The 18,450-nt window shown below is 45.7% G+C and overlaps 1 long non-coding RNA gene across 1 annotated transcript in view; it reads right to left on the minus strand.

The window, feature by feature from the left end:
- Window positions 1-12,633, minus strand: part of LOC129481309 (uncharacterized) — a 65,646-nt gene extending 53,013 nt beyond the window's left edge. Inside the window, exon 1 of the long non-coding RNA XR_008657345.2 lies at window positions 12,465-12,633. This is a non-coding gene — a long non-coding RNA (uncharacterized lncRNA). The remainder of the gene's footprint in view (window positions 1-12,464) is intronic.
- Between the last annotated feature and the right edge of the window lie 5,817 nt (window positions 12,634-18,450).

An 18,450-nucleotide genomic window follows, 5' to 3' on the forward strand; every position in this document is an offset into this window, starting at 1 on the left:
CTGAGGTCAGGAGTTTGAGACCAGCCTGGCCAACATAGTGAAACCCCGTCTCTACTAAAAATACAAGAAATTAGCAAGACATTGGTGGAAGACACCTGTAATCCCAGCTACTTGGGAGGTCGAGGCACGAGAATCATCTGAACCAGGGAGATGGAGGTTGCAGTGAGCCACTGCACTCCAGCCTGGGTGACACAGCGAGACTGTCTCAAAAAAAAAAAAAAAAAAATTAAAAGTTCAAAAAATAAAAATAAAAAGAGTGAAAAGATAAACTATAAACTGGAAGAAGATATTTGCAGTACCTAAAACCTATACAAGATTAATATCACATCAACAAAGCATAAGGAGCTCCCATGAATTCATTTTTAAAGTGGCAACCCAACAGAAAATTGGGAAAAGACATTAATAGGGATTTCACAAAAGAGAAAACAGCCCCCAAAACATAAAAATTTTCTCACCCTCATTAGTAATCAGGAAAATGCACAAGATACTACATATCTATTCTCTCCACAAATATTAAGAAGTCTAACAATACCAAATGTATTAGTCCATTTTCACGCTGCTGATAAAGACATATCCGAGACTGGGAAGAAAAAGAGGCTTAATTGGACTTATGGTTCCACAGGGCTGGGGAGGCCTCAGAGTCATGGCAGAGAATGAAAGGCACGTCTCACATGGTGGTGGCAAGAGAAAATGAGAAGGAAGCAAAAGCAGAAACCCTGATAAACCCATCAGATCTCATGAGACTTATTCACTATCACAAGAATAGCATGGGAAAGATTGGCCTCCATGATTCAATTACCTCCCCCTGGGCCCCTCCCACAACATGTGGGAATTCTGGTAGATACAATTCAAGTTGAGATTTGGGTGGGGACACAGCCAAACCATATTATTCCACCCCTGGCCCCTACAAATCTCATGTCCTTACATTTCAAAACCAATCATGCCTTCCCAACAGTCCCCCAAAGTCTTAACTCATTTCAGCATTAACTCAAAAGTCCACAGTCCAAAGTCTCATCTGAGACACGGCAAGTCTCTTCTGCCTATGAGCCTGTAAACTCAAATGCAAGCTAGTTACTTCCTAGACACAATGGGGGTACAGGTAATTGGGTAAATAGAGATGTTCCAAATGGGAGAAATTGGGCACAACAAAAGGGTTACAGGGCCCTTGCAAGTCCAAAATCCAGCAGGGCAGTCAAATTTTAAAGCTCCAAAATGATCTCCTTTGACTCCATGTTTCAAATCCAGGTCACGTTGATGCAAGAGGTAGGCTCCCACAGCCTTGGGTAGTTCTGCCCCTGTGGCTTTGCAGGGTACAGCCCCCCTCCCCAGCTGCTTTCACGGGCTGACATTGAGTGTCTGCAGTTTTTCCAGGCTCACAGTGCAAGCTGTCAGTGAATCTACCATTCTGGGGTCTGGAGGACAGTAGCCCTCTTCTCACAGCTCCACTAAGCAGTGCCACAGTAGGGACTCTGTGTAGGGGTTCCGACTCCACATTTCCCTTCTGCACTGCCCTAGCAGAGGTTCTCCATGAGCGCCCCACCCCTGCAGCAAACTTCTGCTTGGACATCTAGGCGTTTCCATACATCCTCTGAAATCTAGGTGGAGGGTCCCAAACCTCAATTCTTGACTTCTTTGCATGTGCAGGCTCAACACCACGCCGAAGCTGCCAAGGCTTGGTGCTTGCACTCCGAAGCCATGGCCTGAGTTCTATGTTGGCCCCTTTCAGCCACGGCTGGAGTGGCTGAAACGCAGAGCACGGAGGCCTGAGGCTGCACACAGCACAGTGATCCTGGGCCCGGCCCACAAAACCACTTTTTTCCTCCTAGGCCTCCGGGCCTGTGATTGGAGGGGTTGCTGTGATGACCTCTGACATGCCCTAGAGACATTCTCCCCATTGTCTTGGGGATTAAAATTCAGCTTCTCATAACTTATGCAGCCAGCTTGAATTTATCCTCAGAAAATGGGATTTTCTTTTCTATCACATTGTCAGGCTGCAAATTTTCCAAACTTTTATGCTCTGCTTCCTTTATAAAACTGAATCCCTTTAACATCACCCAAGTCACCTCTTGAATGCTTTACTGCTTAGAAATTTCTTCCACCAGATATCCTAAATCAGCTCTCTCAAGTTCAAACTTCCACAAATCTCTAGGGCAGGGGCAAAATGCTGCCAGTCTCTTTGCTAAAACATAACAAGAGTCACCTTTGCTCCAGTTCCCAACAAATTCCTCATCTCCATCTGAGACCACCTCAGCCTGGACCTTATTGTCCATATCACTATCAGCATTTTTGTCAAAGCCATTCAACAAGTCTCTAGGAAGTTCCAAACTTCCCCACATTTTCCTGTCTTCTTCTGAGCCCTCCAAACTGTTCCAACCTCTGCCTGTTACCCAGTTTCAAAGTCGCTTCCACATTTTTGGATATCTTTTCAGCAACACCCCACTCCACTGGTTATCAATTTACTGTATTAGTCTGTTTTCATACTGCTGATAAAGACATACACGAGACTAGGAAGAAAAAGAGGTTTAATTAGATTTACAGTTTCACATGGCTGGGGAGGCCTCAAAGTCATGGCAGGAGGCAAAAGGCACTTCTTACATGGTGGCAGCAAGAGAAAGTGAGGAGGAAGCCAAAGCAGAAACCCCTGATAAACCCATCAGATCTCATGAGACTTATTCACTATCACGAGAATGGCACAGGAAAGACTGGCCCCCATGATTCAATTACCTCCCCCTGGGTCCCTCCCACAACACGTGGGGATTCTGGGAGATATAATTCAAGCTGATATTTGGATGGGGACACAGCCAAACCATATCACCAAATATGGAGAGATTGTGGATCAACAAGATCATCTCGAACTAATACAGGAGGTGAGAGTTTAAATTAGAACAACCACTTTGGAAAACAATTTGGATTATCTTATGAAGTTGAACATTCTTATATGTTATGGCACAGTAATTCCTGTACCATAAGCCCTGGAGAAACTCTTGCCCATGTGTACCAGAAGTAGTAAAAAAAGAAAAGAAATGCTTGTGTAATGCCATTCATAATAGCAAAATTCTGGAAATAAGCCAAATGTTCATTAATAGGAGAATGGGTAAATTAATAGGAGAATGAGTAAATAAATTACACACTTAAAAAAACTGAATAATATGTTATTTAGGGCAATTATATATATGTAACAAAACAATTTTTTTTTAAGGAAGGGAATCCTAAACATAAATTCAGGGTAGTAGTTCCCCCTGGGGCTGAAGGGTGTGAATCAGGAAAAAGGCCAGAAGAGGAGCAGATGTTAGGATCAGATCCTGGTTCTTGGGTTGTGTGGTGGGTTCACAAGTGATTACTATATTATTCAAATACATTCAAATACATTTACATAGAGGCTTAGGCACAGACAGGATGAAATAGGAGCCAAGGTAAGCTATGAGCCAAGGATTATGATTAATCCAGTTTTTGCACTTTCAGTCATTTGAAAAACAGAAAAGCAAACAAACAAAATAATTTTATTTATTATTTTTTTTTAATTTTTGAGACAGAGTCTCGCTGTCGCCCAGGCTGGAGTGCAGTGGCACAATCTCGGCTCACTGCAACCTCCGCCTCTCAGGCTCAAGTCATTCTCCTGCCTCAGCCTCCTGAGTAGCTGGGACTACAGGCGCGCACCACCACGTCTGGCTAATTTTTTATATTTTTAGTAGAGATGGGGTTTCACCGTGTTAGCCAGGATGGTCTCGATCTCCTGACCTCATGATCTGCCCGCCTCAGCCTCCAAAAGTGCTGGGATTACAGGCATGAGCCACCGAGCCCGGCCCAAAATAATTTTTAAGAAATTGAATATAGGGTGCTATGGTCTGAATGTGTCCTTCTACAATTCATCACCAATGTCATAGTTTTAGGAAGTAGGGCCATGAGGAAGTGATTCAGTCATGAAGGGAGAGTCTTCACGAGTGGATTTAGGGTCCTTACACAAGGGCTGGAGGGAGTGGGCTTCCCCTGTTTTGCCCTTCTGCCTTCTGCCACGTGAGGACACAGTACATCCCCTCCTGAAGACACAGTGCTCAAGGCGCCACCTTGGAGGCAGAGACCAGGCCGTCACCAGACACCACTCCTGCTGGCACCTTGATCTTGGACTTCCAGCCTATGGAACTGTGGGAAATACTTTTCTGTTCTTTAGAAATTACCCAGTCTAGTGTATTTTGTTATATAGTAGCACGAATGCACCAAGACATACTGCTTCTTGTCATTTTCTTAGTCTACAATTTTCTTTGTTGCCTCTTTATCAGTGTGTCATTTTAAATTTGATTCTTCATAATATCTCTACTTTGGTTTCTCACATTTCTGTTCCAAGTGTATTCCTAGATATTGTTCACTGTTTGTTAGTAACTAGGTCACGAAGTCCAGAATACATTCTTTTAAGGGTTCAGTTTCTGCAACAACATAAGTAGCAATGCCTCCTGTAAACTAGGTATTTCCTTGCCAATTGTAACTGCCATCTGGAAGCAAAGTGGCATTACAGTCTACCAGTGTGGGGTTGATTTTTAATGTATCTGGGGTATGGTTAAACGCTGGTTTCTAATCACACAGATTCATCGATGGCTTGGCACACTAGGGTATCAGTTGCTAGCTATCTCTGTTTTTTTTCATGCTGTTAGAGAGGGAAAGTAGAGATTGTGAAGTCGGACCAGCTGTCACACCCACAACATTTGGGGAGCTTTGTTTTTTTTTAACCTTTAGCTGCTTAACTGTCACACGTAGCAGCTCAGGTGAAAGGCATTTGTATTGTGGGGACTTTCCCTTAGTGCTCTGTGGCGCAGAAGAGCAGACCCATGTAGAAGCATTTAAGTATTTTGTGCATCAACAGGACAATTAAAGGAACAAATTTTTATTGTACCTTTTAGTTCCTGAAGACAAAACCACAGTGACAGTAACTAGGTCAAGGCATTGTACTCAAAGTGGGTCAGCCTTGGTCTTTGAGAGTGAGTCCCCTTCACCCCACTATCAAGACTCATTGACCAGACAGGAAAGTTCAGGTGGAACATGCAGTGAACAGTAAACACGGCGTCACGTGCTGCCATGCCTGCCATGGTCAGCAGACCTGTCTTCTCATTGACAACAGGCAGATAAACAGATGTTTACCAACTGATAAACATCTTCTTGGGGAGTTTCTTGATTCTTCCCAGCTGTGGCAGGATGGACTGACTGAGAGGAGCTCAGCAAGATTGCTGAACAACACAGAAACACAGGTTGAATTGTACTCCTCAGCAGGCCTAGGTTAGAGCGGCAGGTCTATCATTGGTCCTTGAAGCCTCGGCCACTCCTGGGACATAGCATAATGCCCCTAGTGATTTGAAATTTGGTGGAGAGTGGGTTGCTAATCCCTGTGTCCAGGGACAAAAAGAGACATAAAGAGCAAAAAGTTATAAAATAAGTGGGACTAACATCTGCTTATAGTGGGAGGTAGGGATTTAAGATATAAGAATTTAGCTGCATGTGGTCGCTCACGCCTGTAACTTTAGCACTTGGGGAGGACAAGGCAGGAGGATCGCTTGAGCCCAGGAGTTTGATATGAGCCAGGCAACATAGTGAGTCCCCATCCATACAAAAATATTTATAAAGAAAAGTAATTGAGTGTGGTGGCACATGCCTGTAGTCCCAGCTACCTGGGAGGCTGAGGCAAGAGGATCGCTTGAGCCTGACAGATTGAGGTTGCAATGAACTGTGATCACACCACTACACTCCAGCCTGGGTGACAGAGAGAGACCCTATCTGAAAAAAAAAAAAAAAAAAAAAAAAAAAACTCAGACTTGACACCAGGTACTAAGCCATCTTAGCAGCGAGGTATTTTTTGTTTTGTTTTGTTTTGTTTTGTTTTGAGACAGAGTCTCGCTCTGTCGCCCAGGCTGGAGTGCAGTGGTACAATCTCAGCTCACTGCAACCTCCATCTCCTGGGTTCAAGCAATTCTCCTGCCTCAGCCTCCAGAGTAGCTGGGACTACAGGCACCCACCACTGCACCTGGCTAATTTTTGTATTTTTAGTAGAGATGGGGTTTCACCATGTTGGCCAGGCTGGTCTTGAACTCCTGACCTTGTGATCCGCCCGCCTCAGCCTCCCAAAGTGCTGGGATACAGGCGTCAGCCACCGTGCCTGGCCAGCAGTGAGGTTTAAACAATGTTTTCCACTGATGGACCCCAGTGTGAAACCGTGTCACTTCATGAGTATGCAAATAACTTGGTAGATCTTCTCTTACTTGTGAATGATATGTCACATCTCATATATATTATAATCCAGGGGTCTCCAACCCCCGGGCCACAAGCTGATACTGGTCCATGGCCTCTTAGGAACTGGGCTGCATAGCTGCAGGTGAGTGGCTGGCAAGCGAGCGAAGCTTCTTCTGTATTTGCAGCTGCTCTCCATCGCTCACTTTATTACCTGAGCTCCACCTCCTGTCAGATCAACAGCAGCATTAGATTTTCATAGGAACTCGAGCCCTACTGTGAACTGTGCATGGGAGGGATCTAGGTTGCACACTCCTTATGAGAATCTAATGCCTGATGATCTGAAGTGGAACAGTTTCATCCCAAAACCATCCCCTACCTCTCCACCCCCTGTGGAAAACTTGTCTTTCACAAAACCGGTCCCTGGTGCCAAAAAGCTTGGGGACCACTGTATAATCCATAATATGCCATTATGATCCAACACAATACCATTTAGCTCCTGTATATTCTGCCAAAATATCTAGAAGACCCAAAGTCCTACAAATGAATATTTCATGCAGGGAGAGTGCTAATCTTTTTTTTTTGAGACGGAGTCTTGCTCTGTTGCCCAGGCTGGAGTCCAGTGGTGCGATCTTGGCTCATTGCAACCTCTATCTCCTGGGTTCAAGCAATTCTGCCTCAGCCTCCTGAGTAGCTGGGATTACAAGCACGCACCACCACGCCCAGCTAATTTTTTGTATTTTTAGCAGAGACGGGGTTTCACCATGTTGGTCAGACTGGTCGCCAACTCCTGATCTCGTGATCTGCCCACCTCAGCCTTCCACAGTACTGGAATTGCAGACGTGAGCCACTGCACCCGGCCGAGAGTGCTAATCTTTAAAGCTGTAAATTTCATATTCATAAGAGCTATGGGAAGGGTTCACGTGAAGACATATTGTGGCAAGTTTCTCAAAATGCCATTTGGATATTTTCCTGGATGATGTGGGTAGTGGAAGCATTGTTGATGCTATAGGGCTTTAAAAACCCTGTTCATGTCCTGGCACGGTGGCTCATGCCTGTAATCCCAGCACTCTGGGAGGCCAAGGCAGGTGGATCACCTGAGGTCAGGAGTTCGTGACCAGCCTGGCCAGTGTGGTGAAAGCCCATCCCTACTAAAAATACAAAAACTAGCCAGGCATGGTGGCACATACTTGTAATCATAGCTACTCGGGAGGCTGAGGCAGGAGAATCATTTGAGCCTGGGAGGCAGAGGTTGCAGTAAGCCAAGATCACACCACTGCACTCCAGCCTGGGTGACAAGAGTGAAACTCAGACTCAAAAATAAATAAATAAATAAATAAATAAATAAATAAATAACCCTGGGTGACAAGAGTGAAACTCAGACTCAAAAATAAATAAATAAATAAATAAATAAATAAATAAATAACCCTGTTCACATTGTCCTATAAGGAGCACTCCCCCGACCACCAATTTTTTTTTTTTTTTCTGACACAGGGTCTCTGGAGTCTCCAGCAATCCTCCAGGCATGAACCACCACGCCCGGCCTATTCACTCTTTTTTTTTTTTTCCTACTTTCTTTTCTTTTTCCTGGCCTATTCACTTTTAATGACAAGGTATTTCCAACCCAGAATAGTCTTTGACAGCATTAACTGACAGATATTTGTGTATGAGTTGCTTCTATTCATCCCAAAAAGATACAATTACTAAAGCATGCATTTGTAAGAATAACATTTTTATTTGAGTAGGTTAAATGTGAATAACTAGAAATTTCCTTTAAGGAGAAGGATGAGCTGCATTCTTTGTCTTTAAATTTTTCTCGCTCTGTGGATCTGAAAAATAGGGCAGCTGGCCCAGTCCTGTTGGGCCACACCAGAAAAACTATGGAGCTTCTTAATCACATGTAATTATTCTCAGAATCCCATCCTCGTTCGTGTGTGCCAGGCCACAACTTAAATTAGTGAGAAGTGCAAGTAAATCCTTTGGCATTGCCAAGTGACCATCTAAGTAGTGCCAAACAGAATTTGGATACTAAGATTTAGCCTGACAGTTTGCTAAGTATTTCCCACCCCCCCGAACTCGGGGTTGTCAGAGAAGACTGGTTATTTTTTTCTTTAAGTCCAGGGTCCAGTCTGAGAATGTGGAACAGCAAAGACTTGGATTGGAGAGCTAGCAATATAGTCGTTACAGAAGGAGTCTTACAAGGGCCATTTGGATATACTAGCTCCCCCAGAAGGAGGCACCATTACTATTTTATTATTGTCATTAGCCATGAATTACACCAAAGCATAGCCAGTATAATTGAGAAATGTTAATTTTTCTTGGAAAAAACAGTACCCACTTCAGGAAGAACAAGCTCTGTTGCTTGGGGGTGCCTTTGCTGACAGGGCGGAAGTGGAGCCAAGGGTTTCTTTTTTTTTTTTTTTTTTTTTTTGTGGTGTTTGGCTGGAGTAGAGTGGTTATTGTCTAAAAGTTTTCCGTCTTGCCAGGCTGCCTGTTTCCTTGTCCTTAGCTAGACATAGCAGGCTTTGGCTTTTTTCTTTTTTTAATCCATGCCCATTGGTGTTTCTGGGTTGCCAGCTTCTCCAGTGTCCGACCCAAGATACGTGAGACAAAAAGAAAACTCAGTGACTCACTCACTGCCATGTCATGCCCTGGGTTCCCAGGTCCCTACATAGCCTTCCTTGCTCCATCCACTTTCAGAGTCTTCTGATATTTGTCTTACAAATAATGTCTAGGCTTTCTAGCTACACTCAGCAGGAGGAATAGAGAGAAAAGCACATACTCCATTTTGGTCCTTGTAGTATTTTTATATAAATTAAGCAGGAATTTCACTGGAGGTGAAAAACACAGCATCAATTTCAGTTGTGTCTAGAGACACACAGAGGGATCTACCTCAGGGTTTTCTCCAGTGGAAACTCTGTATCTGGTTCACTTTAAAAAAGCAACTTTATTGGGGTTTGATATTCATACAATAATGGATACTTTACATACAATAAAATGCACTCATTTAAGATTCGTTTCATGAGTTTTAACAAATGTATACACCTGTGTAGCTATTACCACCACCAAGATATAGGACATTTCCCTGACCCCTCCAATCTCCCTGTGCCTCGTTGTAGCTGAGAAACTCCTAATCCCTGCTCCAGGCAAGCATTCATCTGATTTCTCTTGCTTTGGCTTGGTTTTTGCCTTATATAAATGAACTTCTAAATAAATGAAATCACAGAGTATGCACTCTTGGGTCTCTTTCATTCAGCAACATAGTTCAGATATCCATCCACATTCTGTGTATTAGTAGTTCGTCCTGTTTGATTGGTGAATGCTATTCCATTGTATGACTATACCGCAATTTGTTTGTCCATTTTCCCCTGAGTGGACATTTGTGTTGTTTTCTTTGTGTGCTATTATGAATATGGTGCTTTAAACATTCATGTTCAAGTCTCGTAGATGTATATTTTTATTTCTCTTGAATAGCTAGGAGTAGGATGGCTGGCTCATTCAGTAAGTGTATGTCTAACTTAACCGCCAAACTGAATTCCCAAGTGGCTGCCCAATTTTGCATTCCCAACAACAGCGCATGAGAATTCTGATGGCTTCGTATCCTTGGGGTCTGGCTCTGGTCCCAGCACTGCTGAGAATCCCTCTGAAGCCAGCATGGTTCCAGTGCTCAGCTCAGCCACAGGCACCACTTACTAAAACGAGTGCACACTAACACCATTTCACTCTTTATATTCCCATGCACTGGAGACCTGGGCTAGGACGGGCTATGGGATCTGCCCTGCACACACCAAGAGCCATTCTTCCCATCTGACTTTTAGAATCTCGGTTTTTAACGCCACAATTCTTTCTCAAGTCTAGCCCTACTCAGTCATCATGGGGGCGTCTTTCCTAAGAGAAAACTCACGCTACCAAGTTTCACTAAAAAGCTTAGCCTAAAGGAGATGTAGACATCATTTGGAGGGGTGAGGGTGGTGAAGACAAGCAGAGCTATCTGATGTCAGTCATCTGCACAGAGAATAATAAGCAAGATGATTTTGTAGCCGTTTTAATTCGACCTTGAGAGGCTTTGTAAGCTACTTACCTTCAAAATGTGGTGCGCCTCGTGGAGATTATTAATACAAACACAAAATTTATTTTTCTATTACAAATGAGAAAAAACGGAGCTAGGTGCAGTGGCTCATACCTGTAATCCTAGCATTTTGGAAGGCTGAGGCAGAAGGATCGCTTGAGCATGGGAGATCAAGACCAGCCGGGGCAACATAGTGAGACCCCATCTCTACAAGTAATTTTTTAAAAAAATAGCTAGGCAGCTGGGTGCAGTGGCTCATGCCTGTAGTCCCAGCACTCTGGGAGGCCAAGGCGGGCAGATCACCTGAGGTCAGGAGTTCAAGACCAGCCTGGCCAACATGGTGAAACCCCGTCTCTACTAAAAATACAAAAATTAGCTGGGCGTGGTGGTGCATGCTTGTAACCCCAGCTACTCAGGAAGCTGAGGCAGGAGAATTGCTTGAACCCAGGAGGCGCAAGTTGCAGTAAGCTGAGATCATGCCACTACCCTCTAGCCTGGGCGACAGAGCAAGATTCTGTTTCAAAAAAAAAAAAAAAATAGCCAAGCCAAGGGTGGTGGCATGCACCTGTAGTTCCAGCTATTCGGGAGGCTGAGGCAGGAAGATCGCCTGAGTCTGGGAGGTTGAGGCTGCAGTAAGCTGTGATTGCATCACTGGACCCCAGCCTGGGTGACAGAGGGACACCCTGTCTCAAAAAAAAAAAAAAAAATTTTTTTTTAAAGATTTTATACTAAAGAAATTCTCAATTCAAGTAATTAATTCAACTTCAAGTAATTTGAAAACAATTCTCACCAATGTCTCTTCACAGCTGTAGTCATTCAGGAATGTAAATGTTATGTGGAAAATGTCCCAGCCATCCACACTGGCTAGTCTGTTTCCCATTTTCTAGCTGTTGCGCAGTTGCTAGGAATCCTAATGAATTGATACTTCTCTCTTCTGACAGCCAGGCCCAACCAGCCCATGGAAATCTCAGTCAAGGCAGCACTACAAGAGACCCAGAGCAGGGGCTGCATGAGCTTGGTCCTTTCTGGGCCTCAGTGTCCCCATATTTAGATTGAGGGTATTTCCAAAATTAGATCTCAGGCCCTGTGCCCCGTGTTCCTCCGGCTGCACATAACCACTTAAGATGTTCTGTCGGGCAAACAGAAGGGGCAGGGGTCTGGGATGGTGAGATGTTTTCTCAGGGCCTAATGTTTCCCAGAAAGACGATATTCTTACAGCGTGTGACATCTATTATTTTTGCCGGGATTTTGTAGAAAATGTAAATCTGGCAAGAAGAAAATTCACCTGGTGAATTTCCAAGTGAATCGGGAGCTGATTCCCAGGCATCTTCCCAGCGTTCCTCACGCGTTGTTAAGGTGTGGCCCCCAGTCCTCTTGGAGCTGGGCATGGTTAAGCAGGTCTGGGAGGTGGAATTCGGAGGTGGCCCCCAAATCCCTGCCCCCTGGTGGGCATTCCTGGTGTGCTTGCACCCCCTGCAAGTGGGCAGGACGTGTCAGTACGATGGGATCTCACTCCCAGGATTGGGGCAGAGGCTGTATGGCAGAAATGAAGAGGTTTTGCAGATGTAACTAAGGTCTCTAATCAATTTACTCTGAGTTAATTTTTTAAAAAGGAAACGATCCTAAGTGAGCTTGACCTGACCAGGTGAGCTTTTTAAAAGAGTCCAGGCCTTCCTAGAAGGAAGCAGGTGTTTGATGTGAGCAAGATCCTCCTGCTGAGCTTTGAGAAGCAAATTGCCTCATTGTGAACTGCCTGTGTGGGGCCAGGTGGCAAGGGCGAGGGTGACCTGCAGATGCTACGATGGGCCCTGTCCAACAGCCAGAAAAGAACAGAGGGACTTCAGTCCCACACTACAAGGAAATGAATCCTGCCAATAACATTTATGAACTTGGAAACAGTTTATTTTGGAGTCAAACCTCCAGATGAGAACACAGTCCCAAGGCCAGGCACAGTGGCTCGCCCCCGTAGAGCCAGGTACAGTGGCTCACCCCTGTAGAATATGTAAGTCTGGCAAGAAGAAAATTCATTTGGTGAATTTCCAAGTGAATCAAGAGCTGATTTCACAGGCTTTTGGGAGGCAGAGGTGAGAGGATTACTTGAGGCCAGGAGTTCAAGACCAGCCTGAACAACATAGTGAGACTCCTTCTCTACACAACACACACACACACAAAGCCCAGCCAGTACCTTGATTTTAGTTGGTGGTGAGAGGTGACAGCCTGCTGGCAGTCCTCACAGCCCTCGCTCCCTCTCGGTACCTCCTCTGCCTGGGCTCCCACTTTGGCGGCACTTGAGGAGCCCTTCAGGCCACCGCTGCACTGTGGGAGCGCCTTTCTGGGCTGGCCAAGGCCGGAGTCGGCTCCCTCAGCTTGTGGGGAGAGGCGCGGGCGGGAACCAGGGCAGCACGCAGTGCTTGCGGGCCAGCGCGAGTTCCGGGTGGGCGTGGGGTAGGCGGACCCCGCACTCCGAGTGGCCGACCGGCCCCACCGGCCCGGGGCAGTGAGAGGCTTAGCACCCGGGCCAGCAGCTGCTGTGCTCAATTTCTCGCCGGGCCTTAGCTGCCTCCCCGCGGGTCAGGGCTCGGGACCTGCAGCCCGCCATGCCTGAGCCTCCCCCCGACTCCCTGGGCTCCTGTGCGGCCTGAGCCTCCTCGACGAGTGCCGCCCCCTGCTCCACGGCGCCCAGTCCCATCAACCACCCAAGGGCTGAGGAGTGCGAGCGCACGGCGCGGGACTGGCAGGCAGCTCCACTTGCAGCCCCAGTGCGGAATCCACTGGGTGAAGCCAGCTGGGCTCCTGAGTCTGGCGGGGATGTGGAGAACCTTTATATCTAGCTCAGGGATTGTAAACACACCAATCAGCACCCTGTGTCTAGCTCAGGGTTTGTGAATGCACCAATCCACACTCTGTATCTAGCTACTCTGGTGGGGCCTTGGAGAACCTTTGTGTCCATAGTCTGTATCTAGCTAATCTGGTGGGGACCTGGAGAACCTTTGTGTTAGCTCAGGGATTGTAAATGCACCAATCAGCGCCCTGTCAAAACAGACCACTGGGCTCTACCAATCAGCAGGATGTGGGTGGGGCCAGATAAGAGAATAAAAGCAGGCTGCTCAAGCCAGTGGTGGCAACCGGCTCGGGTCACCTTCCACACTGTGGAAGCTTTGTTCCTTCGCTGTTTGCAATAAGTCTTGCTACTGTTCACTCTTTGGGTCCACACTGCTTTTATAAGCTGTAACACTCACTGCGAAGGTCTGCAGCTTCACTCCTGAAGCCAGCGAGACCACGAGCCCACCGGGAGGAATGGACAACTCCAGACGCGCCACCTTAAGAGCTGTAACACTCATCACGAAGGTCTGCAGCTTCACTCCTGAGCCAGCGAGACCACGAACCCACCAGAAGGAAGAAACTCTGAACACATCCGAACGTCAGAAGGGATGAACAACTCCAGACGCGCCACCTTAAGAGCTATAACACTCACCGTGAGGGTCCGCGGCTTCATTCTTGAAGTCAGTGAGACCAAGAACCCACGAATTCCGGACACAGTGAGACTCTGAACAGAGGATCCAGCTAAACCGTGCCTGGACTTCAGGCCACAAAAACTGTCAGAGGCTAAATTTGTTTTAAGTGTGTGGGGTAAATCATCACCCATCACTAGCAAATGAAACACAGCAAGGATCTTTCAGTACTGGCGTTCCCCCAGCTCTCTGCAGCACCCGTTTGCACCTTGATCTCACAGCAGTAGCACATAGGAGGGCAGGGAATCCAACCCTCACGAGCTCCAAGGATCTGATGGAAACCACGGAGGATCCCGCGGGAAGTAAATGAGCCTTAAAGCAGGACAGAACTGATTGCCTGTTAAGTGCTAAACCGTGTGCTTCATACACATATTTAATCTTCACAACTGCTCTCCAAGGATGGAAATGAGGTTAGTTACGATTATCATTTTAGAAGAAAACTGAGGTTAACTAAAAGGCCCAAGGTCATGTAGCGAATGAGTGGAGAAGTCAGGATTCACAGCCTGACCTTGCTGACTCCAAAGCCCTTGAACTTTCCAGGTTGCAATGCTGCTTCCTATTTCTCTCCTCCACTTTGTTTCGGAGTCCCAGGCCACACCATACTCTACCCCAGCATCCCCGTACCCAACTCTGCTGTGTGTCTGTGTAGTTACTCCTTGCCTAGAGCTATGTTTGTGGCCAAAACTATCCTTGCTAGAACTCTCGCTCCTGTTTCTTTGCTGATACCCACTCCCAGCACCATGTGGTGATCCCAGCTCAGCTCCCTCAGCTGCAGCAGCTGTTGCTTCTTTACTTTCTGGATCCTAAGGTGACAGATAAGAAAAGAATGGAATTGAATAGAAAATCAAGAAGAAAAGTACAAAAATACAATGTTTTAAATTTATTGCCAAGAAATTCAGAGATTTAATTAATAAATCAGCATATGCATGGAAGAATAGGGACTTGCCAATTTTCAACCAAAGTTGACTCTCCAACCTATAGTTGACCCTTGAACAACACAGAGATTAGGGGCACTGACTCCCACACAGTCAAAAATCCACATATAACTTTTTTTTTTTTAGACGGAGTTTCGCTCTTGTTGCCTAGGCTGGAGTGCAATGGCGCAATCTCGGCTCACCGCAACCTCTGCCTCCCAGTTTCAAGTGATTCTCCTGCCTCAGCCTCCCAAGTAGCTGGGATTATAGGCATGCAACACCACACCCAGGTAATTTGGTATTTTTAGTAGAGGCAGGGTTTCTCCAGATTGGTCAGGCTGGTCTCGAACTCCCAACCTCAGGCGATCTGCCTGCCTTGGCCTCCCAAAGTGCATGGATTACAGGTGTGAGCCATCACGCCCAGCCAAAATCCACATATAACTTTTTGACTCCCCAAACTTAAACATTAATAGCCTACTGTTGACTAGAAGCCTTACTGAGAACATAAAGCATTGATTAACCCATATTTTTTGTTATACGTATTATATGCTATATTCTTACAATAATGTAAGCTGGAGAAAAACTATTAAGAAAATCATAAGGAAGAGAAAATATGTTTACTCTTCATTAAGTGGAAGTCGATCATCTGAAAGGTCTTCATCCTTGTCATCTTCACATTGAGTAGAGTGAGGAGGAGGAGGAAGATGAGGGAATGGTCTTGCTGTCTCGGGGGTGGCAGAGGCAGAAGAAAATCCATGTATAAGTGGACCCGTGCAGTTCAAACCCATGTGGTTTAAGGTTGTTGTTTAGTGCCATGGTTGAGTATGTCCCAGCTGAAGCCCATATTGAAATTTGATTCCCAAGGTGGTGGTGTTGGGAAGTGGGGAGGTGTTTGGGTTAGGGGGTAGATCCCTCATGAATAGATAACGCCCTCTCTTGGGAATAAGTGAGTTTTCACTCTTGCGGGACTGAATTTGTTTCTGAGAGGCAGATTGTTATAAAGTGAGCTCCACCTCTCATGCCTGTCTCTTTTGCATATTCCATGAGTCAAACAGCGTGAGGCCCTCACTAGATGTGCTGCTCACTCTTGGACTTCCTAGCCTCCAGAATCATGAGCCAAATTCATCTCTTTCTTTCTTTCTTTTTTTTTTTTTTTGAGATGGAGTCTTGCTGTTGTTGCCCAAGCTGGCGCGCAATGGCACAATCTCAGCTCACTGCAACCTCCGCCTCCCGGGTTCCAGCAATTCTCCTGTGTCAGCCTCCCGAGTAGCTGAGATCACAGGTGCCCACCACCATGCCCGGCTAATTTTTGTATTTTTAGTAGAGATGGGGTTTCAGCATGTTGGCCAGGCTGGTCTTGAACTCCTGACCTCAGGTGATCCACCTGCCTCCGCCTCCCAAAGTGCTGGGATTACAGGCATAAGCCACCGTGTCTGGCCAATTTCTTTTCTTTTTAAATTACCCAGTGTCAAGTATTCTGTTATAGCAACACAAAGCAAATTAAGAGAATAGCTTTCCCACTGTATCCTGGGACTAGATTAACTTCCTTTTAATTCATTTATTTTTAAGTTCTAATTTAATTTAGTAATAAAAACTTTACTATTTATCATGCACACAATATGTTTTCAAACATATGGTTTTGAAATATATATACATTGTGGAATGGTTCGACTGAGCTAATTAACATATGTATTACTTCACATATGTATCTTTTTTGCGGTAGGAACACTTAAAATATACTGTCTTAGCAATTTTTAAGAACACAATACATTATTATTAACTATAGTTACGATATTGCACAATAAATCTCTTGAACTTACTCCTCTTTGGCTCTCCTTTAAGTTGGTTTATTTAAAAGGTGTAATGACATGTAGTTCTTTGGCCATCTTGAAAGCAGCCATTAGAAAACAGGGTCTTGGCTGGGCATGGTGGCTTATGCCTGTAATCCCAGCACTTTGGGAGGCCAAGGTGGGCGGATCACTGGAGGTCAGGAGTTTGAGACCAGCCTGGCCAACATGGTGAGACCCTGTCTCTACTAAAAATACAAAAAATTAGTGGGGTGTGGGGGCGTGCACCTATAATCCCAGTTCCTTGGGAGGCTGAGGTGGGAGAATTGCTTGAACCTGGGAGGCGGAGGTTGCAGTGAGCCGAGATAGCACCACTGCACTCCAGCCTGGGCAAAAGAGCAAGACTCTGTCTCATAAGAAAAGGGGAGGAGAGGGGAGGGGAGGAGAGGGGAGGGGAGGGGAGGGGAGGGGAGGGGAGGGGAGGGAAAAGACGAGGTCCCTGACATTGATTCAGATGCTTCATAAGGACTGGAGATCATCTGCTCTTCTGCTCTTTTGTCCAGCTACTCTAAAGGAAGGGCCATTTTGGGGCCCAATCCTTTCGGACCTTCTACCTGCTTGGCTGATGCTCCCTACACGGGCTGCTCACAAGGCCGAACTCTAAGAACCGGACGTGAGTTGTACTCTTGGGCTGTTTTACAGGCGTCTGCAGTCTGCTAGACGGTAGCACATGCTTTGGCTTGTTTTTAATTTAGTGTCCTTTTGGGGCAGGGTATAGTGGAGGACTAGTGAAAAGAGGAAAGCAGTGGGAACCAGAAACATCTGGATTCATGTTCCGGCTCCACCGCTTACTGCTGGGTGACCTTAGGCATGTTCTTTAACCTCTGAGCATTCATTTCCTCAGTTATAAAACTGGGCTAATAATAGTTCATAAGACTCATGTGAGAATTAAGGGAGATGATGTTTATAAAGTGCTTTGCATGGAGAAGAGTAACTACTATGATAAGCATGTGTGGCAAAACGATATTAGGAGATGTTAGCTGATATGCCCTCATCATCTGCATGCCCTCTTCCTTCTACTGTACTTCCTGCTGCCACGCTGCCAATTTGGTTTTTAGGCATGAGACCTTCAAGGCCCCCAGGAGAACTGTCTCAGCAGAACTAGAGGACAAGGGCATTCAGTTATTGGGTTTCAAGTTTAACAACCCGATGTGACACAGAAAGATAACGCAGACCTAATTCTACCCACCCCTGCCCAGCCTGCCTCGGTAAACATGCTCCAAGCAGGAGAGGGAGAGGACCTGGTGACAGGAGCACTAGAGTGAGTCACTGGTGTGGGCCTCAGAGCTGAGTCCACTCTGAATGGACTGAGCTTGACCTGACTGACAAGTTTTCTACTAATAAGGCTCAGGTAACTTGACTTAAACAGAGAAAATTAAATTTCTGGGATGCTGGAGTTGGTGAATTGAGAAATGTATGCTCAGCATGCAAAGAATGTATCACCCCTTGAAGAGCCGAGATAACCTATAAAGATCTTAGACGCTGCTTTTTGGGCCATTTGCTGCCAAGAATGGGCAAGTTTGGTAATGCAGGAAACCGTGCTGCTTCCCTTCAGGAATAATGCAGGGGACTGGCTGAGAGCTCCTTGCCTTTGATAATCTTTTCAAAACTATCCCATCATATTATGAGACTGAGTCTACCTTGATAGGTGAAGGAAAAAAATATGAGTTGCCAAGTCCAAGGCAAGATGCTCGTCTTGTTTGATCTGTGTAAGATGGGGGAAAATATCCCTTTAAACTTTTGAGAATAGTAGCAATAATAATAATAATAGCTTTCATTTATTAAGCACTTATAAGTCTACACTTTTTTTTTTTTTTTTTTGAGACAGAGTTTCACCCTTGTTGCCCAGGCTGGAGTATAGTGGTGCGATCTCGGCTCACTGCAATCTCCGCCTACTG

Source organism: Symphalangus syndactylus, chromosome 4 (assembly GCF_028878055.3).
Source record: "Symphalangus syndactylus isolate Jambi chromosome 4, NHGRI_mSymSyn1-v2.1_pri, whole genome shotgun sequence".
Classification (NCBI taxonomy): Eukaryota; Metazoa; Chordata; class Mammalia; order Primates; family Hylobatidae; genus Symphalangus; species Symphalangus syndactylus.